The sequence below is a fragment of the Crocuta crocuta genome, unplaced genomic scaffold, assembly GCF_008692635.1.
Source record: "Crocuta crocuta isolate KB4526 unplaced genomic scaffold, BGI_CrCroc_1.0 scaffold70, whole genome shotgun sequence".
In the NCBI taxonomy this organism is placed as follows: domain Eukaryota; kingdom Metazoa; phylum Chordata; class Mammalia; order Carnivora; family Hyaenidae; genus Crocuta; species Crocuta crocuta.
Genome location: NW_027528417.1, coordinates 11,302,010 through 11,316,337, shown reverse-complemented (window position 1 = coordinate 11,316,337; position 14,328 = coordinate 11,302,010). Strand labels below are relative to the sequence as shown.

Sequence of the window (14,328 nt, the reverse complement as noted above, 5' to 3'; positions counted from 1 at the left end):
ATTCAAGCTAACATAATCGTTTTATGGCAATATATGTTAGTTATGGACACATTAACTGTTTATGGCAGTTTATGTCTAAACAAGAGTCCACAATTAGGCTGTATTTTTATCTTGACTTGTGAACTGTCACTGCCAACTACTCAAATTTCAAGCTTGTTGAGACATATGTTATCCCTGGAAACCCTTCATAAAAGAATAAAGCATTTTACTGTCCCCCCAATTCAGTGTGCTCTAGTCCATTCCCACCTACATCCAAATTAACCATGTTTTAGTTCCTGCACTAGTGAGTAGTAGTTTAAATGGCTTTCAAAGCAAAACCAAAAAGTACAAATTTATTTCTATTTGTGCAAAAACATGATCCGACTTGGATTCTTTTTTCTAGATTTTTAAATACTGAGACAGAATGAAGTTGTGGGAAAAGAACTGGATAAGGAATTAAGAAGATTGGTATTTGAAATCTGGCCCTGTTACTGCTTCCTAGCTGTGTGATTTCATAAAGTCACTTAATTTATCTAGCCTCAGTTTCTCTGTCTGTCAAGTGGGAATTTATCTAGCAGTGAACCGAATGAACTAATAATGACCTAACAGCATGACTTATTACCTCTAGGATTTAATAACTCATTATTATTTGTTTTACAACCTGCATGTGTAAGGTTGCAAATGTGGCTAGTAGGAAATGGAAGTGAAGAAAACATTCAGACAGAGGCAGGAATGTTTTGGTGAGAAAGAAATTAAAATCCTGGAGGACAGAGAAAGATAAGAATGATTACAATGTCTGCATTTATAGCCCACATGTCACAGTTCAGTATTTATAGGTTTGTTGGTGACAACCTTCCCAGTATAGCAATGTTAATTACGAAGTAGCTGTCAGTTTCACTGACACAGCGCTGTGCACCTGACTGAGCCTGAAACTACTCACCATTTTCACAGATGATCGTTTAATGTAAGGGTCCAAAAAAAAATATACCAATAAATCATTTTGGGTTTCTGATTATAATCTTCCTAAATCTTACTTTGAAATATCCTAGTGACTTTCTAACAAATCTTAGTGCATTTTATTTGCCAGATATGCTGTGTAATTATCCGAGCTACACTAAAACCTCAGGAAGAAGTGATGGTCTAAGGCTGAACACAATACTAAATGGATACTTAAGTTTTCCAGAGCCCAAGCTCCTGTTGCTACTTAAATACCAGGATCCAAGCAGTAGATAAAATCAATGTGGAGAAGAGTAGGAGAGGGAAAGAGAAAGACTCAAAGAAAGGGAATAAGAGAGAGAGGGAGAGGGGAGGAGAGATTGAAAAGAGACGGGAAAATGTTCAGTGGAAAATCTAGAAATGATGTAAGAGAAAGCAAAGGCAGGGATTGGAGTAGGGGGTGTATAACTGAGACTATAAAAACTCAGAGAGAAAACTCACCATCAGGGCTGAGTTTGGAAGAAACTGCACAGACAGGATTCTAAAGTTAGAATCTCCTGATTTTTCACAAGGTAAGTTATATGTAAAAGCTATGAGAAAAGTGTAAGGCTTTTTTTTCCTTTTAACTACTTTTTTCATTTCACATACTTTTAAGATGTTTCGATTATATCCTGATCTCCAATGTTTTATGGTAATATTTGTCTCTCTAAAATGAGTAGAAAATCTAAGAAGATATTATTATAAAATTAGGGTGGAGCTAATTGTATCTTCAGACATTTCATATTTATTGATTAATTTTGCTTTTATTTTCTACTTTGAGACAAACAGAAAGACAACTCAAGATAATGATTTTCTATATGTGTTAATATCTTAAATTTGCTTTCATCAAAGATGTTCAATGTGAGAAAAATTTTAAATGTATAAGAATGGTTGACTTTTAAAAGCCTAAGTAGAAAAGAAAGATTTTTTCTTATCTTTATTTCTATCAAAATTAGAGCCCAAGAAATAGCCCTAAAGTAATCAAATCCCAAATTCAATATTCCATATTCTTCAAGCCTAAAATATCCTCTTTTTCTCTTATTATGAAATTCAAATACACAAGTATGATATTAATACCGGTTTAGAGTAGACTTAAATCATATCTATTCTTTTGTATTTGAAGTGTTCTTGCAATTAAGTGATCAAGTTGAGAGTTAATCTGAAACATATACTTGAGTTATGTTTAAGAAATTATAAATTTTGCTTCAGGGTGTGGAAATAGTGTACACTCAATAAATTCAGTCTAATTCAGAAGATTCCTCCTTCAAATTACAACTATAGAGTCTATAGTTTAAGGAATGGGATAATTATTTGTTTCTAAGTTACCTTTCTAAAAATTAAATAATCTTAATAATTTATGATTATTTTAATGCCCATATAAGCTATCAAGCTGATAGGTCTTCCCAAAAGCATCAAGTACAGTTTGTGTCTTCTCCTTATTTTGATACTAGTCTTCAGCCCTCTTATAGAATTTTTCTAAGGAAACTCTCCCATGCACTGTGGTGTCACTCAATAAGACATTTAAAGTTGACATTTGTTTCACTCCCTTATTTCTCAGAGTTTTGAACTGATTCTTGTATAATGAATCATGGGCAGTAGAGAAGCAGATCTGTTTATAGGTCAGATCTGGGGGCCTCAGGATCATAATTTTAACTGCTTGTTTGAATACTTTCAATGATTTGAACCTTTGTTTAATAAAATGTGATTAATTGAACTTGTCCCAAAGGAATAGAACTCAAAGTAAGGGTTCCCAAAATGCTGCCCCAACTCTGTCTCTGTGTAGTCTGTAACTTCAGGCAAGCCTGAAGCACTGAGTAGGGCTCAATATTCTGTTATTATGGAAAGAGACAAAAGAGGTGCAAGTGCCAGAGAGACTGAGTGGGAGAATGACCAAGGGAAGCTCCCACATCAGCCAATTTTTCCTGTATTCAAGAATGAAGACTTGGGGTTAGTCTTTACCTACCGGACACCTTTTGCTTAGTTACTATGGTGCCATCAAAGGAATAGGAGACTTGGGGTCAGGAGACCAGACGTGTAATCCAGGCCCTGACTTCAGCACCTTTCACTCGGCCTACCTGGGGCTTCATTCTTTCCTCAGTAAAACTGGAGTTTGGGAGGTTCTAAAGATCAGGAGGTTATAAAAGATCCCAAGTCCCCTCCTAGCCCTGGATACCTCTCCACACAGGCCAACTCCCCTGTGTCTGAGATCTCTCTGATCAGAGGCCTCTCTCTTTTTTCTCCACATTGTTTTCAGGGTACTTTTGTGGAGCAGTGGTTAGCATCACCTGCCAGTAATTGCCTGGTGCCTTGATGGGCTTGAACTAGCTATTGTCCAGCTTTACCCTTATCAATATTCCGTCATGTCAGGCCTCAGCATGAGGCTGCCCCTAGAGAAATGGCTCCTCTGCCATGCCTCACCCTGCTCCCTCCTCTTCTTTGTCCATCTTAAATCTCTCCTTCATCTCCTCTCCTTTGGCCAAGTTCATTGTCTCTGAGCTGCACTCTCTCCATCTGTTGAGAGCATTAAATCCAACAGTTTCGATTGAGCATCCCCTCCCTTTCTAAAACTCTGTGTTCCTATGACACATAAGACTGTAACCATGTGAAAAATGCATTTTTAGAATGTCATCCAGGCCACCACTGGCAACTTACGCACTGACCCACCAAGTCAGGGCTGTGGTTCCCATGGGACCACTTTGGTGGTTGCATTTCCCTGCTAGCTCTGACTTGTCTGTCCACGTCAGGGCTCAAAGAGGCAGCCTCTCTTCCTCTGCCTCTTCTGCAGTCCATTTCTTCTCAGTTGTTTCCATGCCTGTATCAGGTCTCGTTTCAGTAACAAGATCCTTCAGTCCCATAATGCTCATGGTGCTTCTGCTTTTTATGACACAGCCTGACTATGCTACCCTGTCAATATCACCAAAAAACCTGTGAAAAATCATGATCCTAACAACATAAGAAAAAAAGTTACTAAAGATATCTTATGAGCCGTAAAACAAAAATATGTATCATATAAAATTATACTAAAATTTAATTTAAAATTCACTTTAATATAATTAGAACTTGAATATGTTTTGAGTATAACTTGGATTAATTCCCTTTGTTTTCTTCCCATTATGATATTCTGTTGTATGCTAATATTTTCATGGAAATATTTCACAGAAATATTATTGCTGAAATTAACGATAATGCATAATATGCTATAACATCAAATGTTAGAGTGGTTGCCACGTATAACTCTCTTCAGTAAAATCCCTTCCCTCGCTCAATATTACCTTATTATAATTTATCTTCTACCACTTTGCCATAATTCTAGATTTCAAGTAACTTTGTTCCTTAAAATGAAAAAGAATGAAAAAAATATTTTTCATAACATAAAAAAGTAGTAGGACATATTTTGTGAAGTTGCCAGATTTAGAAGCAATACAGGAAGGATGACAGCTATATATAATTATCTTGCGGTAGTCACTTTTATTACTTGTAAGCCTTATAATAACCCTACAAAGTAAATCTTTTTTTTTATTTTTTTAATGTTTTATTTATTTCTGAGAAAGAGAGAGAGAGCATGAGCAGAGGAGGGTCAGAGAGAGAGAGACAGAATCCGAAACAGGCTCCAGGCACTGAGCTGGCCGTCAGCACAGAGCCCGACGCAAGGCTCAAACTCCGGAACCCTGAGATCATGACCTGAGCTGAAGTCAGATGCTCAACCGACTGAGCCACCCAGGCGCCCCCCCTACGAAGTAAATCTTTGCCCCATATTCCTGATGAAAATATTGAAACAGAGAGGCTAAGTAGCATGCCCCACTCAGGAGTCACATCCACGTCAGTGTAACTTAAGGGCCAACCTCTTTCTACTGGTCAACGTCATTGTATTAGAAAGTATACACACGGTCCCAGGCATTAGGGTACCAGGATTCTAAAGTAACTCTGCTTGTCTCAGTACATCTATTTAAGAAAGTAAAATTATAATATTTTTCCTGTAGCTCTAACTACTGTGGTAATGAAGGGAAGTAAATTAATTTCAAAATAATAAAGTACTACGCAAATGTTTAAAAAGTGATTATTGACACCAGCTGCACTGGAAAGCAATGGAAGCATTCCAGGAAGAGTCTGGTGTTGCAGAAGGAAACCCCTGGCAGGGCAAGTGGTTGAGGGGGTCTCCATCTTGGTCAGGCTGTGGGCACTGGAGGTCGGGGAGGGTGTTTTACTCACCTTTGTATCTCCAGGGCTTGCCACGTAGTATTTACCTAATAAATCCTATTGCATATTATAAAATTTATATTTGGGGCCCTTCGTGTCCATTTTCGACAGTGTTTTTTCATTGATTATATTGGCTCGCTTAATGTAATTAAAATGTAAGTTAATCTCTTTATTAAATATTATATGTAAGTACAAACTGGGGTAAAGGTAAAAGAGGTGATAACTGTCTACAATATCCTGGGGCTTATATGTGTCATCTATTCCTGCATTTATCCAACTTTATCCTTTGAAAGCCTCTTTATGCCAGGTAAAAATTCTCCATGTATCAAATGAACAAGCAGCATATTTAAGTGCATCCATAGTTTTAAAGATTCTTGTTTTTCTCATTATAAAGCATTAGAATTAAAGAACAAATCCCCTTAGCAGAATTGTCTACAGTCATACCCTAAAGTTTTTCTCTATTTTCAGGTGACATCATTTTATATCAAGAAACTTGCATTAATCCAGGGATCCAAGCACAAACTATGGTTTGATAAGGATGAGTCTTAAACTCTGCTGGGATAATTCTTAGAGAATATGGATTAATGTTGCTTTCATTAGAATGAGAATCTGAGATGTGAAACCCTACTGGACTTACTGGGACTCTGGCATGAAGTTCATCATATATTACTGTGGTTGTACAACGTTGCCAAATCTCTATCTACCCTTCTCTAAGCTTCAGTTTCCTGTCAGTAAAGCCAGGATGTTAATATCTGCTCTGCATTCTTATCTACCTACCACATAAGGCTGCTTCATTCATTTATTCATTCAGCACGCCATGTTGACTCTAAGTACTTTGTTACTCATATATACCTGGGCTTTTAAACAATGCAGTCTTCCTTTAAAGTGTCATTGTAGGTTTCATAAATTTGGCAACAGACGAGTAGTATGATTGGAAATTCCAAATAAGCAAAAATTCCAAAAACTTTAACAACAAAGTTTGAGATTTTTCTAAAGTGGTAGTGTCTGAGAAAGAATGAAAATGATGCCGCATAGAATAAAATCAATTAACATATGTATAGTAGGAAATTATCTTTTTTCCTGATTCATAGCATTCAGGAAAAGTCCCTTTAAAATTCAGGTGTTTGCCACATTAAGAACACCTCATCGTAAGCATTTTACTTTATAAGCATTTTTTTGGGGGGAAATGGAAAAATGTTTTATACTTTTACAAATAGGTTACACTTGAAATAGCATGAAACTGAGACTTTGAAAATGTAAGATGTTTTTCTGGCTCTTCTTCTAACTGGCTCTGTGATTTTGGAAAACGTACTACTGCCAACTGAAGAGCAATGAGAAATAAGAAAGAAGATGTTTCTGATATTATAATTAAAAAAAATGGGAAGTGTTAAAGCACTGTCTCAATTTACACCTTTCTTGCAGGATAATACCCAAAATATGGAGCAAAATACTCATCATACAATTTACCAAAAAGAACAAATTTCACAAAGAGAATCTCACGTAAATGTCTAAACAGCATGAGTCTGTTTCTCAGATGTATTTTTGTGAGGATGATATAGATGATATGTGTATTAACTGACAGAAGCTATGACTTGTAATTCAATTGCTTTGGGAGTGAAAATCCTCAATGATTTTAAGTCTCTTATTTATGAGGATCTGAAAGCAATTCCCTACTTCTAACCTTCTAAGTGCCCAGCCACACTCAATAGTCCTGTCTGTGGGGCCAAATTCACCAGGGGCAGTGGAATTGAAGCTCCAATAAGGAAGAGACCTGAAACTCCCCTGGTCCGAATCTCTGCCTTGCAATAGGCAAGTGTCTCAAGCATGTGATTATTTCACCCTTGAAAGAAAACTACTAGCAACCTTCTTTAACACTCTGTTCAAATATTGTCACTCAGTGAAATATCAAAATTATGTATATGATGTCCAACTGAAATATATCCTCCTGACTGTTTAAAATAAGTGTTGCAAGGGCGCCTGGGTGGTTCAGTCAGTTAAGCATCCGACTTCAGCTCAGATCATGATCTCTCAGCTCATGAGTTTGAGACTCGCATCAGGCTCTGTGCTGAAGCTCAGAGCCTGGAGCCTGCTTTGGAGCCCCTCCCTCACTTGTGCTCTGTCTCTCAAAAATCAATAAAGACTTTTAAAAAAGTTTTACAAAATAAAGTAAAATAAATGTTGCAGATTGCCTTTATGAATGGCCCCAAATTTTCAGTTCCCTATCTGGTTGTTGAGTATGGACTTTATGTTCCCTGGAAGGGTTTGTCTTCAAAGATCTGCCTTTAGCAAAAATTAGAATCCCTTTGATACTGTGTAGTTAATCTTTTCACATTATTTTGTAGTTTACAAAATGTTTTCATGTGCAGTTTAGAGTTCCCATTGAAAAGTTTTAACCTATCATAAAATAAGAATAAAAAGGCTTTGGTGTTTTTTTCATAAATAATTATATATCTTTATACATTTTTAGTAAATTAACATTAAATATAAGATTAAATACACTTATTGCTCTTATTAGGCAGCCCTAAACCAAATCCATAATTATATATGCTATTTGTAAATTAAGTTTTAAAAATTTTAGTTGACTAAAATTAAAATTCTGTGAATTCATAAAGTGAATGTTATTAGACAATTTTGACAATTTAAACACCTTATTCAAAGGTCACCAGAGCAAGAAATAGCACAGCAAGGATGCTTCTCCCTATTCTTCAAATCTAATTCAGGGTTTTTTTCTTCACCATTACAGAAATATTTTTCTGATATTGTTGAAATACTTATGTATTGACTGAAAGACTTATATTTTTTAAAATATTGAGCATACTGACTTAAGCATGATGAAAAAAGTAAAAAAAAAACAAGCAAACACTTAAAAATACATAGATGTACCATATTTCATCCATTCTGATGCACTTTTAACATCTCTGAAATTAGAGTGAGTCTCACAGTTGATAGGATGTCATAATTTAATTGGTAGCAATTTTCTTTCAAACTACATGTATAAAATGGGATCTCTTACTATAAATGACATCTTTTTTTTAATGTTTATTTTTGAGAGAGTGAGACAGAGAATGAGCAGGGGAGGAGGAGAGAGAGAGGGAGACACAGAATCTGAAGCAGGCTTCAAGCTCTGTGCTGTCAGCACAGAGCCCTATGTGGAGCTCAAACTCACAAACCATGCCATCATGACCTGGGCCGAAGTCGGACGCTCAACCAACTGTGCCATCCAGGTGCCCCTATAAATGACATCTTAAAATGAAAGATTTGGAGGCCCTCTCTTTTCATCTAGAAATACTTTAAATTCAATAGATGCATGTTTACGTCAAAACCTAGATGCAATCTAGTGTGTCAACTGGCTGACTTGAGGGACAGCAGAAAGGTTTTCTACCTAAACATGCACCACCTATTATCATTACCTACAATGTCTGTACTTCTACCAGAAAAGAGCCAGATTCACCAACAGACTTTCAAAAAGCTGGAAGCAACATTAGAGTCCCTTTAAACCAAATTCATTCCACTCGGCCTAGAAAGGAAAGGGTTTGTGCAAGCTATATGGTCAAGCCAAGGCAGGGCCTGAGTCTCACAAGTCTCTTCATTACAGTGAGCCACACAGACGTTGTGTTAAGCATTGTCCCTGTTAGGCCCTCTTTTAAAATAAAAAAAGATAGTTACTCTGCTATCTATTATTCCTGAAGCTTTTCTTTATCAAAAGGACTCAATAGGTTAAGCATCTGACTCTTGATCTCAATGCAGGTCTTGATCTCAGGCTCCTGAGTTCAAGACCTGTTGTTGGGCTCTGTGCTGGACATGGAGCCTACTTAAAAAACAAACAAACAAATAAACAAAGGACCTGGGTAACTATAACTTGCAAAGCAGGGCAGGGTATAGGGTACACTGATCTTACTCTGTTTAACAGATTCACTTAGGGTCAAGCTGACTCACTAATTACCTAGAGGACCGCCACCATTTTCCAAGAAGATTGTGGGCAATGCTGTGGGCAGGCACACATGGCCATTTCATAGTGTCAGAACTAGGGACCCTTTTCAACATGCCCTATTAAATCTCACTTAAATGTCTACTTTATGCCAAAGTGGGAAGACAGGGTAAAAGAGATATAAAAGTTTAATATTAGTTTGTAAGTCTTTTATCCCTTATCTCTAAGCCCTTTATTTTTAATGTTTGTTGAAAACAGGGATGGAGTAGAGTCTGCTTTCAGTATTTCCAATCAAGTAAATTAAAAATTTCCAGGGGCAATGTTTTGGGTGGCTCCGTCGGCTAAGTGGCCTACTCTGGCTCAGGTCATGATCTCACAGTTTGTGGGTTCGAGCCCTGTGTCAGGCTCTGTGCTGACAGCTCAGAGCCTGGAGCCTGTTTCGGATTCTGTGTGTGTCTCTCTCTCTCTCTGATCCTCCGCTGCTCGCTCTCTGTCTCTCTCTCTCTCTCTCTCTCAAAAATAAATAAACATTTTAAAAAATTTCCAAAATTATCAAGGTTCCCTCCCCCCCAAACTCAGTACTCAAGACTTTCTAATAGATCTACTATCCATAAATCAGACATTAATAGTGAAGTCTCAGGTTGAAGAGAAATGTTCTTAATCACCTGAGTAGTCGGGTTGTTGGTTTTTGTTTTTGTTCTTTTCAACACCAGCCCTCAAGGCAGATAGTTTACAAGTTTAACCACAAAGTGCATTCCATCAGATATTGGCTCACATTGTTTCTTTTTTCAACTTAACCCTTTCACTCTAACACCTCCCCTCACTCCCCTTTGGTTTCATTTTTAGATCTATGGCTCTCAATCCTTCTTTCTTTGCCCCTGCCCACTTGAGAGATTCTTTTTATCATAAAAATGATTCATTATAGCACCAGTTCTCAGCACAAACATCTTTCTTCATTTTAGCAAGATTCTCATTTAATTCTAGCTTAAATAGAATTAAATAATTTCTTTGCTACTGCATTTTCAGAGCTTTTAATACGTCTTGTAGGGAATGTTCTTGTAGGGAATATACAATCTGTGTTGTTTCCCAAACTTAATTATGACAGAACTTCACACCTCCCCCCTTTCTCCTTCTACTGCCGCTCCAGATACTGTTAGGAGGATCCTTTTGGGACATAAGAAATTCTCAAGTATGGAAAAGTCTTTGAAACAAAGGTGAAGATGTTACACAATGTAAATGTTTGTTTATTCAGCAATACTATTTAAAATATGGGAATGATGAGTGCCTGGGTGGCACTCAGTCAGTTAAGCATCGGACTTGATTTCAGCTCAGATAATGATCTCATTGGTAGTGAGATTGACCAGCAACACGTTCTTCCCTAAGCGTGAAGTCTACTTAAAATTCTCACTCTACTGGGGCATCTGGGTGGCTCTGTCAGTTAGGTGTCGTTCTCTTGATTGCAGCTCAGGTCATGAGCTCACAGTTTGTGGGATCAAGCCCCTCATCGAGCTCTGCGCTGACAGCATGGAGTCTGCTAGGGATTCTCTCTCCCTCTCTCTGTCCCTTCCCCAGTCTTTCTCTCTCTCTCTGTCCTCCCCACTCCATCTCTCTCAAAATAAATCAACTTTAAAACATTCATCTTAAAGATTCTCTCTCAAAAATAAAATTAAAATGTGAAAATGCACGAACATAGCAGATCAATTGGCTACAAATGAATGGAAGTGTGCACCTAATTTTATAAGGCAGATCCCATGCTCACTGTGTCTTTTGAAGCTCCTCACTAGCTAGAGGAATATTATTCAAAACTTACTCAATAAAAATCACTGAAAAATTTGCAAACATCTCTACTCTGATGTATTCATACAATGAACATCCTTGAGTGCTCTGTCCGTGATTTGGAGTGTATATGCGGCCAACTAGATGTTAAAATCATGGGCTATATTTATCCACTATCAACAAAACAGGGAAATGGAACTGAACCTACTCTTTTCCTTCCCTCCCTATAATTTCCTCTGTTTCTAATTTTGTGGCAATCAAGTTTCAACTAGTTAATCAAATGTCTTTTGTGTGGCAGGTGCCAGGGTGTTTATTTTCATTAGTGTACCAACTGCCATATTTAGGAACTTGGCCTTTTGGTTAACTGGCTACAAGCATGGCTTTAAACCATTAAATGTGTGTATTTAAACTCAGCACTTATTTTTACATCTCCCTATCCAAAAAATCAGGATGTGGTTATCTGTAAGATGATACAGTATGACTTTTTTACTCTATACACCCAAGCACAAAAATATATGCCTCAGACATAGTCATCAATATTATAAATGCCCATCATCCTGTGCCATTTATAATACTGCAGAGATGAAGAGAAACCTGGTTAGTAAAACACAGATAAAAATAGTTAAAGGAAATCCACATGGAAAGGCTTATAAAATTGGGCAATTTCACACTTTGTAACCTGTTTTTAACATGATAAAAAATGAGGAAGTGAAAAATCACAATTGCAGTTTATCTTTGATTGAATAAGAAAGCTAGTTTTAAAAAATAAAGATATGCCAGAAATATGAGATTGTCTTTAAAATACAGTTAAGGTTTTCATATGTCTTCCTCTATGTTGAAGAAAGTTAAAGAGACGTCAGCATAATCAGAAGTAAAAAACAAAAATATGATTCAGTGGCAGATTTTCTAAACAATAGGTGATGCATTTTTTGATGGTATTTTTAACAGATAACTATTACATTCTTTATTGTGAGTTTATTGTGATTTTTCTACTGTCTCAATTTAGAGACAGAATCATGATTTATTGTTTTTTGATACTTACAAGAATACTCCACTGAGATATCCATTTGTCAGAAAGAGAACACAGAATTTACTGGTCTCTTCCAGAAAGGTTGGATATAGAGAAGTAACTAGAGAGTAACACTACAAGAGTTAAAAATATTTATTGGTAACCTACCAAAGAACTAGTTTAGACTACATAACATGAAAATTAAAATCATATTTGATAAAAGTTATCAACAACTCTAAAATATTTTATACCCACATTAAATGTTAATGGATATAGTTAATACACATGCCACTCTGTCTATATAAAACATTTATTTGTCTGTATTCTAGCAGATAATCTTTTACTGCTAAAATCCGCACCGAGGTTTCACAATAGCAGTACTATAAGGAAGTGTCATTAAAAAGTCTTCAGTCACACCAAAGCGAATGTAGTTACTAAAGAAATACTTAGTATTAGCTCATAAGTGTTCTTTATTACAAATTATAAATACTATATGGGATAAAGAAGTTATACGCAAATCAGTTCAATTCTCTCAAAGCTCTTTTGCAGTGAGAATTACTCCTTCACTAATATGAAAAATAACGTGCAAGTAGGTTAAATGATGCATATCCAAGGTCACTAATGCTGAAGCCACAAGGAGACTCAAATCCAGTTCTTCAGATCCATCTAAACATCCTTTCCCTTTTGCTCCCAACAGCTTTCCAAATGATGGTTTTAGGGAGATAAAAGCTCTCTGAGACTTCTCATTCAGGGATGGATAGGATGGGGGGGCGGATCCTTCCCAAAGCCACGTACTAAGTGGTGAAGTCATACCCATTCCATTGTAACCCACAACCTGTAATCTTCCCTAAATCGGATAAGGCTTTTCCCTTTACCAATGGACAAACTGGCAGCTAGCAGACCTGATATAGATCATAGATTAGCTTTAATTGTCTGTATACTGTTTTTTTTAATATAAAAATATCATAAGTATATAAATGACACATCTTTGTGCTTACTATACAGAATTAACAAACGTGCTTTTTAGACACATTTGCTTTAAATATGTGTGGATTAAAACTTAGTCCCTATGTTTCCTCCATAATCCTATTTATTTCTCTCCTTCCACAGAGGTAATCATAGTCATGAATCAAGTTTCATTCATTGATACTTTAACTATATATATATAGATTTCAGAATACATAAAATTGCTTTGTGTATCCCGAATTTAGGTAAATGGTAGCGCACCAAATATATTGTTCTACAACTTCCTGTTCTGCCCCCACAAAGTGACTTCTTTGAAATCCTTGCATACATACACGTAACATTTAATTCATTTGTTTCAACAGTAGACACACATGTATTTAAGTCATTTGTTTTAAGTCCATAGTATGAATATACCTCAACTGTTAAACCCATTCCCTCTTGAGTAGAGTCCTTGGATTGGTTCTGATTTTCTACCACTATAAACATTGAGGCTATGAACTTTCAGGTACAGGTCTCCATATAAACATGTAAGAGGTCCCTGGGAATATATACTAAGAAGTGAAATAAATGTGTTATAGGTGGTACATGATCATTTTTAACTTCTCTAGATACAGTTCAATTTTCTCCAAATGATTGGATTCATTTTCAGCCTCACTAGCATCACTTACATTTCTCTGTTTTCAAGCACCATTCTAACATGTGCAATGTTCACTTTGAATTTTTGCCAATCTGACGTATGTCTAAGGGTATATTTCCCTCTCTCTCTCTCTCTCTTTTATGTTTTTATTCTTTGCATTAAAGAAGTTGCATGTATTTTTGGGATGGGGTACTTTGGGATGTTTATTTTCCATCAGGCTATTTCATTTTCTGCAAAATATCCATTCATAACTTTGGCCCCTTTTTACTTAATTGTTAATTAAGTTGTTATTTTTAAAATTTTATTTATCAGTTTTTGAATGGATAAAGAAGATGTGGTATATATAAACAATGAAATATTACTCAGTGATCAAAATAATGGAATCTTGCCATTTGCAACAACGTGGATGGAATAGAGTGTATTATACTAAGTGAAATAAGTTAGTCAGAGAAGGATAAATATATTATTTTACTCATATGTGGAATTTAAGAAACAAAAGCAGATGAACATAAGGGAAGGGAAGCAAAAATAAGATAAAAACAGGGAGGCAAATCATAAGAGACTCTTAAATACAGAGAACAAATTGAGGGTTGCTGAAGGGGTGTTGGGTGCAGGGATGGGCTAAATGGGTGATGGGCATTAAGGAGGGCACTTGTTGGGATGAGCACTGGGTGTGATCTGTAAGTGATGAATCACTAGATTCTACTCCTGAAGCTATTATCACACTATATGTTAACTAACTAGGATTCAACTTTAAAAAGTAAGATTATAAAAAAATATTATCAAGTTTTAAATTCCAAATGCTGGTCTTTATTTTTTATATCATGCTGAAAGTATACTCCATTCTGTACCGTGATTTTG

General features: G+C 36.2%; 1 protein-coding gene across 3 annotated transcripts in view; it reads left to right on the top strand.

The window, feature by feature from the left end:
* The first annotated feature begins 1,411 nt into the window (after nucleotides 1-1,411).
* The window catches only part of OSTN (osteocrin), a 43,382-nt gene continuing 30,465 nt past the window's right edge, over nucleotides 1,412-14,328 (top strand). For all 3 annotated transcript variants that reach the window (XR_013332801.1, XM_077754541.1, XM_077754540.1), the window contains exon 1: nucleotides 1,412-1,487. The gene's annotated coding sequence lies outside the window, so the exon portion shown is untranslated. The remainder of the gene's footprint in view (nucleotides 1,488-14,328) is intronic.